General features: G+C 31.8%; 1 protein-coding gene across 4 annotated transcripts in view; it reads right to left on the bottom strand.

The window, feature by feature from the left end:
- The window catches only part of LOC127723695 (protein FAM167A-like), a 29,516-nt gene extending 5,947 nt beyond the window's left edge, over positions 1 to 23,569 (bottom strand). The window contains exon 1 of one of the 4 annotated variants that reach the window (XM_052230443.1): positions 23,417 to 23,569. The gene's annotated coding sequence lies outside the window, so the exon portion shown is untranslated. Of the gene's footprint in view, positions 1 to 7,747; positions 7,896 to 17,623; positions 17,705 to 20,965; positions 21,091 to 23,416 lie in introns of those variants that run through there. The other 3 variants (XM_052230445.1, XM_052230444.1, XM_052230441.1) reach the window with 3 other exon arrangements.
- Positions 23,570 to 25,092: the final 1,523 nt, after the last annotated feature.

Raw genomic sequence — 25,092 nt, 5'->3', positions numbered from 1 at the left:
TGTTGGCGGAATGAGAATTTCCATATATGAAAAGGCGGGTTTGGGGTTCAAAAGTTGTAGTACCCTTAATGTGAACATTGAGAGGTATGAAATTCTGAAACTGTAAGATATTTCAACATAACTTTAACTCTGGTCAAAAACAAGCATATGCTTAAAAGATATCTAAGTGCTCAAATCCTAATGTTTATTCTTCTTTTGTAAACGACCTGTTTACTAAATAAATAAGAAAACGAAAAGGGCAGTATGTTCTAGCATTATGAACAGTAACACTTTACTGGAACTCCATCTCCATCATTTAATATTTTTCGATATTTGCACTCTATAATACATACATTGCATACAGATAGTCATTGTGATGATTAAGACGTTGATGTTTAGAACCCATTAAATATTTGGACGCTGTTTCTTCATTTGTAGATCGGAATATTTGTAAATGTAGATACAGCAACATATTGACAAGTTTGAATGATCTAAAATAGCATACGTTTTGCAAAAAATCGAATAGACATGCAGTGTTACTCATTATCATGCAGTTATTTTTATACATTTTGTACGTTTCAAATTACATTATCAGGTGTGACGTGTGTGAAATGAGAAATCTTGATAATATGTTAATATGACAATATGTAAATAATGTGAATTTGTTTGAACAATTGATATAAAAAAAAGTATCAATGATAACATGAATAACATTCAATTCAACATTTAATATATTTTATATTTTTGAATTATCCGTCTGAGAGAGAGAATGAGAGACAGCAGTGGCGGATTGTGATGTTCAAAGAAGGAGACAGGTCCAACGAAAAAAGGAACTTTCCCCAAAAAAGTAAATAAAAGAATAAAAGATTTTGGTCATTTCATTTCGGAGAATCTTAACACCCTTCCCGAATCCGCTCCTTCAGAGTCTAATATATGCAACTTGCAGAGCAAATGTACGAATTTCTTCCTAAAAATTTACTGGTCCTTTTTTGTTGTTCTGTTTGCCATTGTAAATAAGTTATTACAATAAAAGACCATCGGTATTAATTTCATAATTTGGAATTATATCCTTTTGAGTTCTCATCTGCTGTTGACGGAATAAAAGTGGACGTATATACGAAAAGGTGGACTTGTGATCAAAAGGAAATCTTAACCTTAATTTGAACATGAAGGGGTCTGAAATTCTGAAACTGTATGATATTAACACAACCAAAACTTTGGTCAAAAACTAGTTTCTGCGTAATGCATAGTCATAATGTAGAATCGTATTTTATTAATGACATGGTGCGATTGTTTTTATCAGTAAAAGAATATGAAAAGTACAGAGTGGGTATTTTTAAACTGCTGAACAACACAAATATATTATCTTAATCATTGAATATTCTCGATATTTTCTCCTTACAATATATATGAATATGATGGCGATGTTTAAAACCCGTGTAAAATTTCGACTTTGCCTTCATTTGCAGGTCGGAGTTTTTGTAACTGTATATACAGTAATAAAAATATTTACAAGTTTGAATGATCTATATAATAGCAAGTATTACAAAAAAGATAAAACGCATGCAATTTCATTCATTATCATGCAGTTACATTAATATTTTGTGCATTTCTAATTACATAATCAGGTGTGAAATTAGAAATCTTGAAAATATGAAGATGATCTGATTTGGTTAAGTCAGGTAATATCTTTAAAGTATCAATGATAACACGGATAATATTTTACTCGTCTTTTTATATATGTTATGCTTTTTAAATTTTCAGATCTCCGATGAAATCATAAGTCAATGTTAAAATATCTTAACAACTTCACTTTCACCACGTTAAAATACCTTTGAAAGTGTGTTATCCACTTACGAAGAAACTGAGTCATTTTGGCATTCCGGAGAGATGGAAAGCGAAGAGAGAGAACGAGCTATGACGTATCCAGGATTTTTAAAATGGGAAAGACTCCCAAAAAAAAGACGCCCGCAAATTAGAAATTCAAAAATCGACTAAAATCACATATTTTCGGTCAGTAAGGAGAGTCTGACCATAGGCATCCCTTCCCGAATTCGCCAATTGGGTGACATTGTTTATAGAATAAATGATTAATAAAATTAGTACATTGCAAACCCTGTGGTATATCCTTATTGAAAAGACTTCCATTTTGGACTATAATCTACTGAAGACGGAGTGAGAATAGCCATATATAAAAGTTTAGATTTTGGATATCTAGGTACCTATTGTTTGAACATTCAGGGGTCTGAAATTCGGAAATTATATATATAAACACAACGATTTCAACTTTAGTCAAAAACTAGTATTATGCATAATAGATATCCAAGTGCATCGAATTATGATGTATAATATTATTTTATAAATGATCTGTGGTGTTTGTTCTTTTTATCAGTTTGTACTAAATAAATAAGAAACAGAAAGGAAAGGTATGTTTTAACAATACTGGTAAGCAAAGTAACAAAAATACCGAACTCCAAGGAAAATTTAAAACGGAAAGTCCCTTATTAAATGGCAAAATCAAAAGCTCAAACACATCAAACGAATGGAAAACAACTGTCATACTCCTAACTTGGTACAGACATTTCCTTGTGTAGAAAATGGTTGATTAAACCTGGTTTTATAGCTGGAGTTATTACATTGCAATATGAACACTATACTGGCACTCCGTCTTCGTCATTTAGTATCTTTGATATTTGCTCTTTACAAAATATACAGATGATCATTATGATGATTAAGACGTTGTAGTTTAAACCTCGTGAAGTATTTGGACGATGTACCTATATTTGCAGATCGAAATATCTGTAACTGTAGATACCGCAAAATATTGACAAGTTTGAATGATCTAAAACAGAAAGTATTGCTAAAAAGCCAATATACATGCAGTAATATTCATTATCATGCAGTTATATTTATATTTTGTACTTTTCGAATTACATAATCAGATGTGAATGAGAAATCTTGAAAATATGCAGATTGTCTGATTGTGTTGAAACAGTTGATATATTAAAGGTGTCAATGATAACATGGAAAACATTCCATCCCACTCTTTATAGTTCTTTTTTTTTCAATTGTCCAAGTTCAAATTTAAAATTGCCGATGAAATCCCAATTTAATATTTAAAGACTTCTTACAACTCCCCTTTCACCACGTTAGAGAGAGAGAGAGAGAGAGAGAGAGAGCAGTGGCGTATCCAGGATTTTTAAGAAGGAAAAGACTCCCCGATAAAATAAGGCAACCGCCAGTTAAAATTCCGAAAATCTACTAAAACCACACATTTCGGCAATGAAGGAGTTCCTTCCCTTATTCACCCATTAGGTGACATAGTCTATAAAATATTCTAAATGACCTACCACTAGTGGCTCTTACTTAACTGACCTAATCACAAACTAATACATGTGCAGTTAGCAACAGTTTCAAAGTCAATGAACCATGACTGAGTGGGTGGGCCAAATCATCTCCATGGAAATGAAATGTGCCAATGCTAATACAACTGCGTGCTAAATATAATTGATCTACCACTAGTAATTCCCAATAACCTGACATAATCTCAAACCAATATATTCCTAAATCTTGCTTTTTGGCTCCGTCAAGGCCATGCAGGTTACAGCGATGATGTTTAATACCCACGAATCATTTGAACGACGTTCCTGTATTTGCAGATCGGAATATCTGACTGTAGATACAGCTAGTTAAGTATATGCCAAATTGTGTCAAGTCATTATGGGTGCGCTTATTTTATAAGTGACATGTAATTAACAGGGATGTTAGACATAAGATACCAAATACTTTGGTTACATATCCTTACGTTTTAATAAACGCATTATCACATCCCTGACTTTCAAATTTGAGATTTAAGTGTTTCTATAATAAACATAAATCCAGAATAAGGCGTTTCAGATGCATGACATTTGTAATGTTGTGTTTACTTCATTTGAATGATTTGAAATAGAAAGTGCTACAAAAAGCGGATATACATGAAGTTATATTTACATTTTGAACATTTCAAATAACATAATCAGGTGTGAAATGAAATCTTTAAATTTGTTAACTCATTTGGACGATGCACACACTTTTGCAGATCGGAATATATGTAACTGTAGATACAGCAAAATATTGACAAGTTTAAATTATCTATAGTAGCATGAATATTGCAAAAAGAAAAATATACATACAGTTTCATTCATTATCTAGCAGTTATAATTACATTTTGTATACATTTCAATTACATAATCAGGTGTGACGTGTGTGAAATGAGATGATCTATTTTTTTTTTAAAGTTGATATATTAAAAGTATCAAAGATAACATTTCGTTCCACTGTTTATATATTAATTTTTATAATCGTCAGATCGCCGGTGAAATCCCAACTGATGTTAGTGACTTTTTTTTCGATTTCCATTCCACCTCGTTTGAAATACCGTTGACAGTTTATTATTCAATTCAAAAGAAACAGAACCAGATTATGTACTTGCATTCCGTCTGAGAGAGAGAGAGAGAGAGAGAGAGAGAGAGAGAGAGAGAGAGAGAGAGCAGTGGCGTATTCAGGATTTGTAAACAGGAGGGACTCCCAACAACAAATAAGGGACCCGCCAGTCAAAAATTCGAAACTACTAAAATTACACATATTCGACCATTTAGGAGACCCTAAGCACCCTTTCTCGGATACCCCCATTTGGGAGACCGAGTCCAAAATATGCAAAATGCAGAACAAATGTATTCATTTCTTCACGAAAATGATTGGTTCTTTTCGTGTAGTATTTATCGTTATCAATGATTAATTAACTAAGTTATTATATTGCAAGACCTATGGTCGTTCTTTAGTCGAAATTTCTTCCTTTTGAGCTCTCAACTGCTATTGGTGAAAAGGGTTGTGCAAAGAAAGAGTGTTTGATGGCCAAAAGGACGTCTCAACCTTAATTTGAAGGGTTGAAATTCTGAAACTGTATGATATTTAACCACGACTTGGGTCGAAAACTCGTATATGCTAAATAGATATCAAATTGCATCATTTCACAATGTATGGTATAAAAGACATGTAATTTACAAGGACGTTAGACATAAAATATCAAGTGCCTTCACACAAAACACCCAGTGAGTCGTCTATGGCCATGAATTAAAAAACAAGATATGTTTTTAATGTTATCTTGTTGATTTACTTCCCTGTGGCGTTACTTCTTTCGAATAAACTAGTAAATTCCACTCCATATAGTTAATTTGTATTTCATAAATTCAATAAATAATATATTTACATAAGTATATCAAGTATCTTGAGAAGAAATAACGTAGTCTGCTAGGTAATACTTAAAACTGAATTAAAGTACTCATCTTTTTGTCATTTTTTTTCACAGCATGGTTTTTCAATAGACAACCGAGATTAGGTGAACTAGGCGTTTAAGTATAGAATTCGAATATTTATAATGGAAATTGGCATACCGTATAATGAATAATACTTAAGAAATAATAATTTATATCTATTAGAGATGAATAAGATATCTTGTTTGACATTTAGCTTGAAAAAGTGTTAGGGTCAAAATCGTAAACATTTTTGTAAAATAATTAGGTTGCTATAGAAAAAGCATGACAATTTGGTTTATAGAAAGTGTTTAACAGTTACACATTTTTATTTTTTTGGTGGACCCCTTCCCTTTTTTGAATTACCGACCTGTATCTAAAAAAATCCAATTCTGATCATCGCTCGGTATTCGTGTAACTCCTTAAACAAACAAAAAATCATAAAATTGCACAAGAACCTTTTGAAATGCACACCTGCAACAGTGTATTTTGGAAATAAAAAATGTGATTTATGAATTGATTTTTTGGGGGCGGAGATGAATATTCTGACCTTGTACAAATAAAGGTATTTATAACATTCCCCGAGACAGGATGAAGAAGGTCGAGCGAAATAAGTCTAGCAACAGGAGAAAATAAATTTTCCGTCTGAAAAAAAAAATCCTCCTGCCCTCCCCCTTTTCCCTTCTAAAAAGTTAAATGGTCGTGCCTTTACATCATGATATTCCCAGGCCTGCTAAAGAAAACGAAAAGAAAAATATCTTTCCCTTACATTATTACATGACATCCATTACCGCGCAAATTCACTCTCTGTGTAATACAAAAAAAAAGATTTCCGCGTTAAAAAGAATGTAAATTTATTAGAGTAATAAATGAAAAGGTCAGTCCCCCTGGTTAATGGTTAATGGACAATTTATTATGCATTAATTTTTATTTTTATTTTTTCATTTTTATAATTATTTTTAGTATTATTATCATTAATTGTTAATATCGTCTATTTTGTATCAACATGTTAAATCATAGATGTATAAACCCATAGATCTATGGGTTTATACATCAATGGTTAAATGTATTGTGTTTTTTAGAGAATAAAGTATCTGTCTTTACAGGGATCAATAATTTGGATTTTGCAGTTTTCAGAAAACATTGACAAAACAATAAATCACAAAAATAGAAAATTCATTATATCAGCGTATAAGATTTGAAAATAAGTTCTCCAATCAACATTATTTAAAAGTTTGTGTGCACTTAACAACATGTAAATAAGAGCTTCGTCATTGTTCATCATAATCTGTAGTCCCAAATACAATAGCGATAAAACGGTCAAAAGGTTAGGTATTTTATCATTGATCTTCACTAATGAATGTTTTGTTTGAAGTCATGGACAAGAAGAGGTAAATTTGTTTTACTCATTTCGCAAAGGTCATAAAAGGTCCTTATTGCTTGCTTTGAACTGTATAGTTCATATTCCTGGCTTGTACAGGCATTTTCCGAAGAAAGTGTTTGGTTAAACCTGGTTTTATAGCTAGCTAAACCTCCCACTTGTATGACAGTTGTTTATAGTTCCGTAATATAGACAAAAACAAAACATTTATTACTGAAGATCAAAGATAAAATACCCAACCTTTACATAATGTCTCAGAGATTAGATTCCGACAATGTAGACCATCAAGCGAATGGTACGGTTAGGTAAAATCGTAAATGTATATACCACCAAACGAAATCTCAAGAAATATGGGCAATATCTTTCCAGATCCTAGCATATAACACTACAACAAGGAAAGAATCGCACTACCCAAGAGCCATAAGGGATTGGAACGCCTTACCTTACTCAGTGCCATCTGCATGTCAGTAGTCGTGAATCATACAACAGACTCCTGACTACACAATAAATCTAATAAACCTGTTTTTAACACTCACTGTTAAATGTATGAATAGCACCTTAATTTTGCTCTTTTTTCAAAATTATTCCATACATGCACGCCCTGAAGTGACAGAATAGTCAATCTGATGACGTTCGTCAGACGGCGATAGACTGAGTAAAGAGAATTTGAGCATTTGGCTTCTACCGCCCGACAGGACGAGGGTTGTTCTTTGATTGTGCGGAATATATAAATACACAGTCACGTTTGGTCGGAAATTAATGTGACGGTTGAATCCGACACCGTGTATTGGTATTTCTTCTTTCTAACTAAATAAGGACATTGAAACCTAACAAAACTGGTAAATGAAATGGTTCTAACTCACCTATGGTACCATACAACTTATTCTACCTGAATGATATTTTCTACATGCGAATGATTTATTCTAACGAGTGTGACAAACATGCCGGTACAGAGAGTATATTAATTAATCACAAAGGGCTTCTAACCTCTGAACCTAATGTTATATAACGACGTTGGACCTACAGAGAGGAATTATAGTTGTGGTTCCACTTCACCCCTTAAATATTCGTAGAATGATTCTTAAAATTTACATACCTGACAAATGTAGTTATCTTGTCTCGCCTATAAATCCAAAATAATAAAAATCACTTGTTCGTTTCCTTTTGTTTATAAATAAATATTTCCTTTTATATTCTTGCTTTGTGACATACAACCTTAAGTTGAACTGAATTCGATATCACCATGAGCAGTGATCCATTTTAAAATATACAAACACAAAACAAAGCGATTAGTCCCATTATAGATCAATGTAGGAAAATGATATCCTTTATTGTCATAAACAATTATTATAACTATAGAAAATTGTGTAATATAGAAGTAACCTTAAGACCCCGGCACTAAAATAAAAAATGATTAATATGGTATAGGTATATATATCCTTTAATTTGAAGTTTGTCTGCTCTATAATAAAAAGATATACAAGATAAAAAGTGTAGCTTAAACTAGTTATTTCAAAAATATTTAATAGTCCCAATTCACCGCCGATGTAGCTGCGTAATACTTTTCATACAGCCAACTTGACACCTCATTTTCAGGATGAGACCGACTGTCTGTCGAGAGATTAGCCAACTTGACACCTTATATTCAGGATGAGACCGACTGTCTGTCGAGAGAAGAGCCAACTTGACACCTTATTTTTAGGATGAGACCGACTGTCTGTCGAGAGATTAGCCAACATGACACCTCATTTTCAAGATGAGACCGACTGTCTGTCGAGAAAAGAGCCAACTTGACACTTCATTTTCAGGATGAGACCAACTGTCTGTCGAGAGAAGAAGAAAATACTTGTTATTGATAGAATGATAAAATAAAGGCGAAAGATACCAAAAGGACATTCAAACTCAAAAGTAGAAAATTAACTAATAACACAATGGCTAAAAAAGAAAAAGATCAACAGACAAACAACAGTTCACAAAAGACAACATAGAAAACCAAATGTCGAGTAACACGAACCCCAGTAAAAACTGGGGTGATATCAGGTGCTCCGAAATGGTAAGTAGAGCCTGCTCCACATAAGCACGTAAATAATTTAAAAGGAATTGTTACCAAAAGATCAAGGTAGCCGATTGCAAAAATGACTTTCTCACTTTTTACATAACTACAATATTTAACAAGAAGATGATGGATTGGTGTTTAACGTCCAGTGGGAAATATCACATTCATATTACATCAATATGAATACGAATCCTTCTTTAAACTAAACCAGTACAAAAAAGCTGTAAGAAGACATGTCACCCTACCCGGACACAAATTCAGACATTATTGCGTGCATTTATTATTGCGATTTTTAAAGAACAAAAATGCAAGTTCAATTATTGCGATTTCAGGGAAAGCTTCATACAGTTATAGGTATCAGATTTCAGAATGCGAGTTTTTATTTTTGCCATACTCAAGGAGTCGCATTATTCGCATTAATAAAAACATCGCAATAATTTCTGAATTTACAGTATTCCGATTCCAAATCGACCATTCTTCAATTGTTCTTACTCCTAAATGCCGCGTGGGTGGCAGAGAAAGCAGCAAATACCAATTTTCAATTTTTGGTTTGACTCATCCGGGTATCGAAACAAAGATATAAAATGAAATTTAACTATTTCTGTATGAATAGCGACCCTTTACGTGCACCTTGCACAAAATTCACAGATCTGCATAGATATCATAATACGGAAATTAAAAAGGGAAAGATCTTTATCAGAGACAAGTTGTAACGAGTAAAAAAAATATCATTGTTTGTACATGCTTGTATTGTTTACTTTTTGTTATTTGTTACAACCCTATTATTTGCATGGATTTTCCAGTAATACATTTTTCATCATATCTTATCTTACATCACGGAAGATATTCCCAATTTCTGTTTATGGAATGTATACAACAATAAGAAATAGCGTCAAAACATTTTAAAAATATTTCTTAATAATTAAAAACCTTTATTAAAGATGACACAAAAAAAGTGTCAGAATGAAGGAGGGATAAACGTTTTATAATTGAACATTTGAGGATAATGACTTCAATGTAGGTATATTGAAGATGTTTCATTATCATTATATGCTTAAGTGACCTTAATTATGGCACTGTTATTGACCACTGGTATTGTTTGTTCGAGTACATCCAGTATAGATCAATTATTCCTTTAATTTTGAACTGTCGGTGGAATTAGAGATCGACCCAGCAAGTATGAAGGTCTGGATGGGGTTTACAGAATAGAGAATAATGGATCAAGAGTATATAAATTGGTGGAATAAAGAATAGATAATAATTGGCGAAATAAATAAAGAATACAGAAAAATAGCCATAAAAATTAAAGAATACAGAAATCAAGATCCCCCCCCCCCAAATCCAGACCCTCGAGAATGATAATATGAGAAGAGAATAAGAGAATGGACTTTAACAGGACATAGAAAACAAAGAGTTTATTCATATTATAAGAGCTGGAAAGACATTGTAAAATTTGTAAAGCATCCTTTATAATGGGTAGTATTCTTAATAATCCGTCATGGATCCAGAATAAAGGCTTACATTTAAAGGTTATATCAATATTTGGCACTTTCATCCAATCTACCGCAGTTCATTATAAAATCCCCTTAGTCATTACAATATTTAGCACACAAAAGATCGTATCGCTGTAAAATATAACACTGTTTTTGTTGAATAATGAATTTAAATCCTGTAACAATAATTCAGATACAGAAACATTACGCTTTTCAAAATTTTGATGTAAGATATAGAAATAATTTCGATTTTACGTAAGATAACGAATCGGGTTTAAATATAACACAAGTAGTTGGGGGTATAAAAAATAAGAAAATAAAATCTTATAAAAGAAAGGAGAGGGTATGGGGTATACATCCATGACACAAAATCAGTACATGCACATCAAACACACACAAAAAGCAAAGGAACAGCGCTTTTATTGTTGTTTTTCGTCTGAAATTCAACTTTATATGTTCATTAACTTAAAAAAAAAATGAAATTTAAATTTTAATTAGATCACATACACGTCACTTTTTGTTTGTTATTTTTGTTATATTTACAGTGAATTTACTTGTGCTTTGAAAGGGTAAATATTCAAAAAACATTTTTTGTTTTAAATTCACAATCATATTTTGTACATTCTCATAGAGTAGATTTTGATACGTCTCGTATAAAATACACCTCTGCCTATAACTGAGAGTAGTAGTTTCATGTTTTGGTTAATTGATGGGTGTCTAACGCCCAGTGGCAAATATTTTTAATTTGCATATTTATAATATATAGATTGAGTGTACTCTGGTTATATTGAAAATTAGCATGATCAATCTTTGAAAACTCTTAACCTGCAGCTGGACTTGCTATAGGTAAAGTAAATACATATCTTGCATACCATGCTTTGTATACCAGATTGACATAGTAGTTCCGATTTTCTAAAACGTGCTTGGCAGAAAAGCAGACATTACCAATTTTAAAGATCGATTCCGCTCAATGCAAGCATATTGCCATAAGACTATATACCTAGACTGTAGGATACAATTATGATAACAAAGAGTATAAGAATCAAAGATTTTAATCTCTGAATGCATATTTATATACAGATAACTTTCCAGCAAGGAAATTTTCATTTTTCTTCAAATAAAAAAGTTTAATTATATTATGAACAATAACTTATTCATTATTAAGTGTTCAGAAAAGGTTTAAAGTGTTAAAAATGTCAATTTATGAATGTAAATTATTATAACAAAAATAACTTACACAACTAAGAAATTCAATTCCCCTGTCGTAATTTTCAAAGTATCCACTTTAATTGACCAGTAATTTTAAAGTGGACCCTTGACCAACAGATGCACATACCAGGTTATTTACTTACAACCATTTAACTTTTGTAATGATATTATATTTTAAAATGCCTTTACGGCTTTATTTAATCAAACATAAACAAAAAACAAATCGGATAAATAAATAGTTTTAAATTTTTGACCCTTCGCCAAAACTGACATGAAAATTTTAAATAATGTTAAGATACATGCAATGTAAACGTTACTTAACAAATTTCAATAAAGATATTATACTAATATGTGAACAGACACAAAGAACGTACTTTTTCTGGATTCTTTTGTATGTCTTGTTGGGTTGTTGTCTCGTTGATGTTTACCCACATCTATTTTATTCATGAAGGGACCCCATTGGAAACAAGCTTTAAAGCTTTCATGGGTTATCCCTGATAAAATATCAGCAAATTTTTTCCGTGCAGTTAAAGATTATCTACACTCATAAAATACCATTATATTTTACAAAGTATGTGTTAGTAATGTCTTTATGTATCGTATAAATTGAGTATTGTATTAACTCATATGCTTGATATTTTATTGAATAAAATATTATTATTATTATTATTATTAAAATATTATTGTTATCCCGAATACAGGGACCAGTACGTATCTAATACTCATGAGGGTCTGATCATGTTATCCCGAATACAGGGACCAGTACGTATCTAATACACATGAGGGTCTGATCATGTTATCCCGAATACAGGGACCAGTATGTATCTAATACTCATGAGGGTCTGATCATGTTATCCCGAATACAGGGACCAGTACGTATCTAATACTCATGAGGGTCTGATCATGTTATCCCGAATACAGGGACCAGTACGTATCTAATACTCATGAGGGTCTGATCATGTTATCCCGAATACAGGGACCAGTACGTATCTAATACACATGAGGGTCTGATCATGTTATCCCGAATACAGGGACCAGTATGTATCTAATACACATGAGGGTCTGATCATGTTATCCCGAATACAGGGACCAGTACGTATCTAATACACATGAGGGTCTGATCATGTTATCCCGAATACAGAGACCAGTATGTATCTAATACACATGAGGGTCTGAATTGGGTCCTTCATTTCTTTATTCTGTATTTTTATACGATTTATTCTATATTTGTTATTTACTTTGATTATTATTATCTTTATTGTATATTTAATCACCCCATTGATATTCTCTATTCTTTTCTGTGTCTGTTTTTCTCTATGCTTTATACTTTTTATCCTTTTAGTCTGCACTTTCCCCCCGTTTATCTCTAGTCTATAAACCCCATCCAGACCCTCACTCATCTTATATTGAAAACAAGGACCGAAAAGTAGACAACATTAGAATATGGGACCCGGCATGTATAACGTAATCATCCTGTATTGAATAGGGTGTCGGCATGCATGTAGAAGGTAATGAACAGTTTTGGGTTTTTTTTTCTGGTTATTGTTGAGGTTGCTATCTCATTGACGTATTCCCACGTCTTTTCTTTTTGTCTTATAATTATTATGAATAAAAGTAATCGTTCTGTCATTCCATCAAGCAAACTTTTGTTTAACGTTACTTTAAAAATTTATTTCTGTTTATTTTTACTAAAATAGATAAAGGGTGATGAATAATAATGACAGTTTTTCTTTTTATATGAAAAACTACATAGAAGCTGTATGACCGGTCATGAGTTCATGTTCTTAGTATAAATCGGTTCCAGTATTTAGACACCAAGTCGTCGGATAGAAAATATTTTTTTCATATCATTTAATAAATTTCAATCTTTTAAAATTGAATTTATATCTGTTTTGATTAGGATTTACATGAACTTCTTCATGAAATAATATGTGTATGGTATATTAAGCAAAGACGGTAATTGGCAATAATATATTTATTCAGATAATATAAAATATCGGATGACAAAAGTTCAGCTATAGTTATATAAATCAGTAAATCAAACTTGCAAAAGGCTGAATGAAACACTCTTAAGCACTTAAGCTTAAATGTAACTAAAAATTTGCTTCATCATAGACTTCATAAACCTAGCCATATCAAAATGTGTAAGTGCATGGGGGAGGGGTATATCTCCTGATTGTCCTATAGAATATGAGACTCCTATATATATATATGTCTGCTTTTTACATCGCGATGACCTTGAGGTCACTCCGATGTATTGCTATCGCCTAGATTTCCATTATGTAAATTAGTTTTGGGTTTGTAACCGATCTATAAACATGATAAATATGCGCACATAAACGAGTGCAAAATAACATTCCTTGTCATTTGATATAAATACATCTCTTCAATGAATACTGATAAAAATATTTTTGTTTACAACATAAATTAATAATGTGAAAATGTTTTGTAGTTAGATATATATATATAAGTAAAAAATCATTGATAATATCAATGCACACGTACCGAAAAATTGTGTTAAAGCATGCGGAAGAATATCTCAAAGAACGTTTTGCGACAGGACCGGTAACTCTGTAATTGTTTTTGCGGGAAAATATGAATGCCTACTCGTATCCAATCTTAGAAAAATCGAATTTTTACAGAAAAGTGTCCACCATGCACTTGCATTGCACTATTATTAGAACAGTAGAATAGAATGATATACAAACGGATGCAAATCATATATATATGTAACTGTTATTTTAATATAATATATAACAACAAATCAGTGTATACTGATTTGTATCACTACAATATAATAGTTATTACGGTGAAGTTGAATTTCCTGTCATTTATTCATCATACTCGCACGCACTTGTCTAGAAAAAAATATATCTCTGTACATTAACCTCAGTTTCAGGTAAAGAGATATGTTGTTTTTTTTCTGAGACAAGTGCATTTGACCATCCTCAAGAACTTGTGGTCATCCGATGTTCAGTACTTCAGTACTTTGATTGTAATTATTAATTCTTATTAAGCGGCATTATGTTTCTTAATTACTACGTAGAACGCGTGTGAAAAAAAGAATATTAATTCATTATACAAACACCGCATGCGCACTTTACAAATCCAAAGCAGTGAACAGCACTTTTACAAAGTTAACACAGAACACAGAACACAATCTCAAACACAGGCACTTATTTTTGTTGTTTCCTATAGAAACGCCTCAAAGTTTTATTGCAAGTCGTTTACCCCCCCCCCCCCTTTTTATGTGAAGTACGCCTTGATCAAATTTGAATAAATGCAATCTTCTGGGACGTCTCGTAACTTGAAAACTCTTTTTGCCTATCTTGATCATATGTCGTCATAGTACAGCTACCAAAGGGCATAGGTACTTGGGGACAGGACAAATTCGTTTTGCCCTCCCCTTTTTCTAAAATCCGTTATTTTCATATTTTCTCTGTTTAATTTCAATTATTTTCCGTTTTTCCGTGATATATTAAACCAAATATGCTAAATATGACATGTATATACCATTTATTATCCACAAAAAAAAATGTCCATTCCCCATGGCCAAGTACCTATGCCACCAGGATGACCATTAATGTACATGTATGTAGGTGTTATTTTCAAATATAACGGAACGTTTATTAACACAAGGAAAAAACTTGTAGAGCAAGCACAAAAGGCGTTATATTGCATTTACAAACTATTTCGTAATGAATCAATACCTATAGATATACAATTAAAAATGTTTGATTCTATGATTGAACCAATTGTATTGTACGGTTCAGAAGTGTGGGGTTTTGAAAACCTAAAAATTATTGAACAAATCCACTTGAAATTCTGTAAAAGAATTTTGAAAGTTCGAAATTCAACTGCATCATTTATGGAGTATGGAGAACTTGGGAGGTTTCCACTCGAAATTCGGGTCAAATTGAGGATGATTTCTTTTTGGAGTAAATTAGTATTAAATGAAAATAAACTTAGCAGTACTTTATACAAGTTAATGCTAAGTTTAAAAAGCAATCATGGAGTGAATTTCAAGTGGATAAACCACATAGAATCTATATTTAATGAGTTAGGCATGAGCTTTATTTTTTTAAAACAGTTTGCTGTATACGAAAAGGCTTTAGTAAAACAAATTTTGTGTGACCAGTTCATACAAAAATGGTACATCGCGTGGACAATTTTATTCACTGTTCAAAAAGAGTTTTGAAATAGAAAGATATCTTATTAATTTACCAGAGTCATTTAGAATTTGGATTTTAAAATTTAGTACTGCAAACTTACGATTGCCTATAGAAACTGGTAGATGGTACAATATACCAAAATCAGAAAGAAAATGTAATTTATGCAAAGAGGATATTGGTGATGAATATCATGTATTATTTATTTGTAAAAATGCAGAGATAGTAGAATTGAGAAACAGATATTTACCACAATATTATAGAAATAACCCAAACATTGTAAAAATGGAAGGTCTTTTGTCATTTTGCAATATTGAATTATATAAGAAATTGTCAGTGTTTATCAGAAAACTGTCTTCTCTTCTTTAAATTTTGTTTGTATTAATTTGTTAATCACATGCTCATTTCTGTCATATTTAATGTATTTATGTTATCAATAATGACCTCTTGTAACACATTGTAAATGTGTCTGAGTGTTTTCCTAATAAATCTTGAAATCTTGAATCTTGGTAAGATAAGAAAAATCATTCAGAGTCGGCAGAGCGCAGACGCATAATCGCGGCATGATATCATTAAACGATATCTAAATCGATAACCCTTTATACCCAACTCCATGGATAAAGATGATAGAAATTCGGAAATCCTAAAACAAATTTAGATAAGCCGTGTATGTGCCTGAAGAGGAACAGCTACAACCAACACATTTTCCCCCGACCGTGCGATACCCTCATGGGTAGTCAGTCGAGGTCGTTAAACCTAGCAGTAGCATCATGTAGAAATATACATATCTTTTACATAGGGACAATTTGTTTTTACCTCCCCTTTTTCTTTTATATTCAATTATTTTCGTGTTTTTCTGTGTTATACCTACATGAATATAATAGAAACAATATATATTTTCTATTTACTACCAATCTTAAAATTGATGGTAATTGACCCCCTTGTCGCTCCTCCCCCGGCACCTACGTAAGTATCTCAGTACCAAAAGCTACGTAACATCTACCCAAAGTCCAATCATGAACGTTGTGGTTAAATTGGCATGCACTATTCATCTTTAATGTGTTTAAGGGGTGGGTCGTAGTTTTCTAAATGTTTTGAAAAAATAATTTCTTTCAATAGGGAAGTGAAAAAGATAGTTTATTTCTATTGAAATTTAGTAATATAAAAACCTCATTGATTTCTAAGATATACATTTTCCTGTATGTAATTGAGAGAAAATTGTTTTGTGATTAAAGTTGAAAAAAAACCAATTGTACGTTTATGTCCCGCGAAAAACCCATGTCCTCTCCCCTTGAAGGTGAATTGTCGGTGTTTTACGCTATGCAGATAGTCAGTTTCGTGTTTCAATGCACATCTTTGACATTATAATGAATATAATATCCTCATTTTACAAATTTACATATATAATCCTTTAATGTTTAACAATACCTGTTCTCATTTACATTATTTTCTTACATCTTGTCTTAAAACATGAGGATTTCAATTAGTTTATTTAAATCTAGCATGAATATTTTACATTTAGTTTAACATCTTCTTTTATTACATATTACCTTTTCCATGTTCTACTATCGTTAAAATACTTGTCCGAATAGAGAAGTAGAACACTTGTTATGTTATTCGACAGAAAAGACATATTTGCACGTTAAAATTTTGAAAATGATAAATAGGATGCCTGTAAACAACAGTTTGACAATTAAGAATAATTTGTTTTTAGACCGAAAACGTCTAGATTTTTTATTGATGTATAATTTTCGTGAATTTTTGTATAATTTTTATGCAATACGAACAAACATGAATTTGTTTTCCGTTTTACGAAAAACTGCGTTTCTTTTTTACTCCTTTTCAAGTACAAAGAAACTTTAATCTAATCACATACATGTTTAAATTAATTAATTGTCGACCAAACTTCGTTTTGCCTTAATGCAAAATAATGGGTAGTCTATAAAAAAATTTTTTTTCGTAATAATGTAAAATTGTGCAATCAAGGAGGAATTTAATGCACTTCAAATTAACAATTTTAAAATGTATAAAACCATCCATCCTACCTTCTATACAATGAATGTCTATCTTCCACTTGTTGTCGATTTATCCGGGTTTTGAAACTTTAAATCCCATAAAATTAAGTAAAGTCTCGTATACGTACTGCCTAAACTGTAATCCGAGGTCAGTTAACTTGAGAATTACTCAATTGTAAAATAGCGTTCTTAAGAGGTTTGAACTAAACTTATAATTTACACAGATATGAGATTTATTTTAGTTTTTGTGTTTATTCATAAATATTTTTTTTTAATTTGTAAAAAAATTCTGTAAATAGTGAATCTCAAAATAATTTATTCCTTATGAATTATGTATGATATTTTTTCATATTTATTAATAATGATAATTTTTTGAACATCAAATATTTTTAAATTAACAGTGTTTGATCACACAAATAAAGTCTAAGGTTACAAAATAAATGTGTTGCTGGTCGCTAGCGGGACAATAGGGTAAATACAACCGTTAAACTTTCCCATGAAGCTCCATCGCTATATTTTTTATTAGTTTTAATAAATTATAATACACTGCTTTTAACATGACTGAAATCTTTCTCTTTTGACAATCATTATACAAAAGCTGTTTTAAGTAAGCGTGTATACTATTACAATTTTCTCAACTGGCTTTTTTCAAAGTGAAAAGATAACAACAAATTAGAGCAAAAGACGGAATTCAAAATTTACATAAATTACTCTTTGCAAGTTAGAAATTCAAAAGAAAACGTACCCTCCTTGCAATTTTTTGAAATCGCTCTGTTAAAACAAGCTTAGAACGCACAGTGCATAAAGTGTGAACAAAGATAAAGATATATCAACAATGATTAAGCAGTATACAAGAAATAACAATAACTATCCAAGATAGGTCTGTTGGATTTCTGACAGAACTTTGTTTTTAAATTTATTAGTAGAAAATTTCAATAACTTTACCAACAAAATCGGTGGCCGTTGTCAATGGACCCTGACAGATGTTACTCTTATGGACCACCTGACCATCAGCTTTGGTATCGACCAACGCACTGTTTTAGTTGTGGTATACGCGGTTAAATTTACCATCAGCTTGCATGGGTATCGACAAACGCACCGTTTTTTGTTGTTGTCTATGGTTCAATTTACAATCAGCTTTGGTATCGACAAACGCACCGATTTTTTTTTCGGAGGGTTAATTTTCTTTGCTAGTTACTTTATCTGTTTTGTTTCTAGAGTGTTTTGGCAGTATAGAGTTCACATGGTAATACGTGTGCCTGATTGAACTTGCATAGAAAATACTAAAATTGAAGGAACCACTGAGCAAACTATACGCAACTTATTGTGACTGGATAGTTTATATAAAGATTCAACTATTAAAACAAAATTTAATGCAGTAGATCAAATATGATGCGCAAGTAAATGGTGTGAACATTTCAAAAAGCGCAATAAAATGTACCCTATTTGTAAGTTAAACATGTTTTAATTACGTTCAGTAATTTTTTCATACGTTATGATATGCAGTTACAGTATGTTAAACGCCTATTTACGAGCAAATAATGTACTTTCTCATTTTTTCCATCTATCTTTATATAATAGATAATTGGCTTTAAAATGAAATATGAGAATATTAAACAGTCAATTTGAGCATTTAAGTATCGTAAAAAATACACCGACTAGCTATTAATATACAATGTACTAAATTGCATCTTAAATTACAGATACAATTATATTCAAGTGGACCATGACATGGGGAAACTTGTGTTGTCAACTTTGATAATGTACACTCGTAAATTTAAGGACACGGGATATCTATTTAGGGCATACAAACACGATACTCATCGACCAATATTTAAGAAACCAGATTTCATCCATTTTTTACTGCGGTCCAATGTCACATCCGCTAAAATCGTTAATATTTTGTACTTTGTTTTGTTATAATGTGTTTTCCTTATAGTTTTAGATCTAGTACTAGTATATAAAAATAAGAATAATTATGGAGATGTGGTATGATTGCCAATGAGACAACTATCCACCAAAGTTCAAATGAAGTGGATGTAGGCAATTATAGGTAACCGTACGGCCTTCAACAATGAGAAAATACCATACCGTATAGTCAGCTATAAAAGGGGCCTGACATAAAAAATATGAATCAATTCAATTGGGAAAAATTAACAGCCTAATTTATAGCAAAACTATTTACAAAAAACAAATGTGACAAACATTAACCAACGACATCCACTACAACTACATGCTCCTGACTTGGGACAAGCACATACAGAATGTGACGGGGTTAAACATGTTTGTGAGCGCTAAACCCTCCCCTAACCTGGGACAGTGGTGTTACAGCACAACATAAGAACAAACTATAAATGTCTGTTGAAAAGGGCTTATAACTCATAAGATCGATACAAAGTAGAAAATGCATCTAACAAAAACACAGACCAGGCGTTGCAGGGTATTTATACATCCCCATAACAAAAATACGGACCGGCTTATTTGCATAAATGTATTACAGTTTATCCTGAAAAAATATTATAAAAAAGCTAATTTTCGGGAAAAAGCAATCATGATCACAAATTAAAATTATCTTGGAAAAAAGACAACCACACAGTAGCATATTGCCAGTTTTGAATGCGTTCAATCGAAATTTGTGGGTCCAGTTATAACACTTAATAAATGTCGAATCGCCTTTCCGGATTTACCTTCATATTGAACGCTTAAACTTTAAAACATTTAAAAGCCAGGGTCGGAAAAATACGTAGAAACATTATGAACCATCTGACTGACAACAAGGATTCTTAATTTATCAAATGGCGAATTTTAGAAATATAACTTGTTTTTAATCATAGCAGTACCAAAGCACTGAATACTGAGCTGGTGATTTCCAGGAGTAGTAACAGTCCGCCAGCAGTGGTATCGACCCAGTGCTATGTAGTAAATGGAAATAACACTTTAACAAAGGTATTCCAAATTAAATGATGCCTTTTTTCAGTTGTACATGCAACATGATAGGGACAAAATCAAGCTTCCCTTATCCTTATTTGAGATGGTCAGGTGCTCCTTGGCTCCTTATTCCATCATGTTACTGTGGTCATTTTAAAGTGTGAACGTGTCTGTAAATGTATCTGATTCAACAAATCTAAAATACGCTCAGATATTTATGATCATTAAGATATAGTCCTACGTGATTATAATATGTGGAAAAAACCTCTCTCAATAATTTCCAAATGATTTCACCCTTTTGATCCCTTTCAATGTAAGATTTGTACAAGTTTCCAGTTTCTTAATTGGGGGTATCATGTTCACCACCTCGGCAGACATAAACATGATAAATATACAAATACGCTTAATTAAATAAAATATTTTATGGAAATTTTTTTCACTCACCTGTCTAATCAAAACTAATTTCTTTTCACAAAATTCTGAATAATTCGAACATTTTATATTTAAATCCTTCAAAATAAGTAATTTCATGCATACATCTCAACCGCAGTTTATAGTATGTATTTGTTATGTAAAATTTATCTGATTGTCCTTTAACACTAGAGTTATCGAACCTTAAATATCAACATAGTCATCTTAAAAACTGTTTGAATATGGTGATTTTCTGGTGTTTAACAAGAATTTATAGCGCAAATTTTGTTTGATTATACTTGTAGCTGAATTGCAACTTTGACTAAGATTAAGATAAGGCTTGGAATGTACATTTGAAATTCGAGAATGATTTATGATAATAAATAATTGGACTTAAATGTGTTTAAATATCTATCTTGAATCAATATCATTCGAAACTGCATGGGTTTAAACCTTAAGTATTTGTAAATAATTAGAACTAAATAAATACGCAACTTGTATACAAGAGTCAAATGAGTGGTATTAGCTTCTTTAAGTGACAATTTCAAATTTAAACTTTGAATAATTCGAGAAGAAAATGGGCCGAACTATTTAAAAAAATCTACTTTTTTTTCTTACCATGGTGCTTGTTCCGGATATTTCAGCACCACCTGATTAAACAATATAAATCAAATGAAATTACCTTACACAAATACTGGAAATACAAAAAAAGCTGTTTAATCTCTTTAATGCAAAGCGGACACACTTTTAGTCCTTCAGTCTTTGTTAACGATATATGCATGCATAGATTTTTGGCGGGTGGTTAATAAATAGTTTTGCTAGCATATTTTTCAATTTGGATCCAAATTAATTTGCACATAGTTTGCATTCGTATTGTCTTTGAAGATAATCAAATTTTGGTAAGAATTAGGGAATTGTTTAAAGTTGTTACAAAATTTTAGCATTTTGGAATTTTGTGTTTCCTTCTCGGTCGTTAAATTTCAACATGGGAAAATATCCTCGTGAATCTCCCCATGTGTACTTCAATGACATGTAAAAGTGATTCCATCTATTTAGAAATACACCTTCGGCAAGTGACCAGTCAGATGACCATCGATTAATTATTAAATATATCCACAAGGCAGGTAGATTTATCTCATATACCGTAATGTAACACTAAAGTTCTCATCTAGATTAAACTTACATGATGTGTATTAAATAAGATCACCAAACATTAAACTGTTATGTACAATACCTCTTTCCATCTGTTTATTTCCGTTTTAGTCATCAAAATTAGCTCAAGTAGAATCCATTATTCTCAAAATCTAAACTCGTCTTGAACATGCATGAAATACTTGCCACTGGACATTAAGCAACCACCAAGATATCAAAATCTAAACGACGCCTTATTTAGGAAGATGGTTAGTTGTATAGATATATAACTTTACAGTACTATGCAAGAAAAAATATAATAAAAATTAGGGGAGAATATGCTCATCAAATTAAATTTGAAAATATCAGGATAATTTCAACATCTGCTGATTAAAATTATCCTGTTATTTTCAAATTTAATTCAAATATACTTTTGTACTGCCCCTTTCTTAAAAAAAATAAATACAAAGTCTATATATAATCATGATAATGGAGAACTAACATATATGTTGTATCCCAAAAAAAATCCTTATCAAAGCTCAAAGTTCAGACACTTAGTTTTGTTGTGATGTTTAAGAAAAGCTTTCGTATAGGGAGGGTGTGTCCAATGTAAATAAATAAATGCATGGTTTAACTCGGAATTATTGAATGTCGTTTGCAAATTGTAAATACGCTACCTGCACTTCAGTTCACAAAACCGACGAATTGCTCCTTCATGATATATATATTTTACATTGTTCCGTTTTTCAAATAACGTTAAATTTCTTTTCATCTATTCTTTGACAGACGTGGATTAAAATCTAAGTGATATAAGTGTATATATTGCACTGTTTGCAATTTCTTTTTAAACCTATGTCATGTTTTTGTCTAGAAGGCTGAGAGTTACCGTTTTAATCGATTTTAGGCTGTAAACCCGCAACAAATCCTATTCTGATCCAGGTGAATTTAGTATTTGAAATGAAATGTCATGACCAGTTAGGATGATTTTTCCTATTTGGTAACGAAATTTGCTGAATGACTGACTTCACAAACAATTAACGTACTTCACAGTTTCTTTCAGTTCATCACAATGATAATTATCAAATTAATCTAATAAGATTCAAAGATAACAAATTGTTTTGATTTTAAATCCAGATAAAAAAAATCATTGTCATAATTGAAAAGAAACATTTGCACATTAAATCACAAAACGTTTTTTATTCGTAACTTAGACATGATCGGGTCCGGAATTAGTTGTAAAATTTTAACTTTATTCTCTTGAAAACGGCACTTTGCGCCCATATATGGGTCTATGGGCAATTCTCGGTATTAACATATGCAATTAGAAAGCAGTTCAAAAAAGTATTTTCTTACCTTTTTAACGATCTATATTTACCAAGTAAAGTATATCAACTGTTTCTATATGTCAATTTAATCCTTCCTCTTATATCATACATGTAGTGCATATCACTTTACAGGTACTGGTATAATATATGTACTCATTTAGAAACTTATCTTGAAATCATTATTAAGGTATCACATATTAAATGCAAATTTTAGTTTCATTTTCCTTGATTAATAAGTGCATCAAAGATAAAATAATAAGGAAATCTTGTCAAGATAAATATTATATAATACAAAATTTTCGGTATTTAGATACGAATGAATGTTACACTTTGTTACCATGTTACATTAATATTACATGCAAAATTGTATGTTCTTGTTGACATATGTGAAGACGCCAATGTAACTTTGCATAATTAGTCTAATAAATCATCTAAAAACCTGATTATTTTTTAAATATTTTTCGATTCTGTACCGGTCGGCGTCACGGTACGACCGATGAACGGCGATGCAGCAGTGTGACACCCAGAGTTCTTGAAATCTTTTTTCTCCTGGTTTTCCTAGAAGAAAATCTGCTGGTCCTCACTATTATTTCTGTTTCAAAATACCAAAATTATGTTGCATGGTCCTTTGCAAAATCCTGGTGGTCAAAAATAACCCTCGGACCACCACTTTTCGAGAACTCTGGACACCAACCCAAAAATACAAAAAAAAGGTTAATAAACATCTGGAGATGGACAAACGACCTTTAACGACAGACAAGAGTTTTTGGTCTATATACCTGGTCCGTATTACTATATGTTTGGCTTCAATTCGCCATAAGTGTACTACTAGATAGAAAAGAATTGAATATTCCATAAGGCGCGGTTGTCTCTTTGACCAGGTAATTTGGTCCAAGTCATCGGTTGCCACTATCAAAGTGTTTCATCAAAAACTTGGTAAAAAGAAACTGCACTGTTTTAGGATAATTTCCGTCAAAATCCATCCATGTTTCAGGAAAAATAGGATTAGATTCATTCCATCCAAGTCCGTCAACGTGTTTGATCAAAGTTTTCTTTGACATGTAGTTGTCACTATAAAAAATCTATCAAAAACCTTATCCAAGAAAACGTGTACAAGAAATTAAACTTTGATAGTGACAACGGGTCTGAACAAAGCGTATAATTACCATGCACAGATTGCCGGCACTTATACAAAATTTCTGCTTATCGGAAATATTTGCATGTTGTGGGGATCAGCTGGATTATAGTAATGCATATGCCAATGTCAGTTAAACATTAATTTTAGTATGAGGGGATGACACGGTTTTTTCTTGTATTTTATCCCACTTCCGACTTTTTCACTTTCTTTCCCCATGCAGACCCCACCCTTTTACTCGATTCCTATATCCAACGTGCATCCTTAATTTTTTTAACCCCTATATCCCCGCGTATGCCCACTTTTTTATCCCCGCTATATCCCACACAGTCCCAAAATCATGTCATCCCCTCTAGTATTCAATTTATATAAACACATAAAAAAACGGTTACAGTTTGAGTCGTACATTGGACCAGCATACAAACTGTATTAGTCCCAGGTTGTACATGGATTTCCATGTTAATCAAATCTCATGAAATTCGAAGGAAATCTTTCGCCTAAAAGTAGCCAAAGGCTTAAGCGAAACTGTTCGGACGTCCGACGACATTTTAGTTGACCGTGACTGATAA

The sequence above is a fragment of the Mytilus californianus genome, unplaced genomic scaffold (genome assembly GCF_021869535.1).
Source record: "Mytilus californianus isolate M0D057914Y unplaced genomic scaffold, xbMytCali1.0.p SCAF_13, whole genome shotgun sequence".
Classification (NCBI taxonomy): Eukaryota; Metazoa; Mollusca; class Bivalvia; order Mytilida; family Mytilidae; genus Mytilus; species Mytilus californianus.
This window is presented reverse-complemented; position numbering and strand designations above follow the sequence as displayed.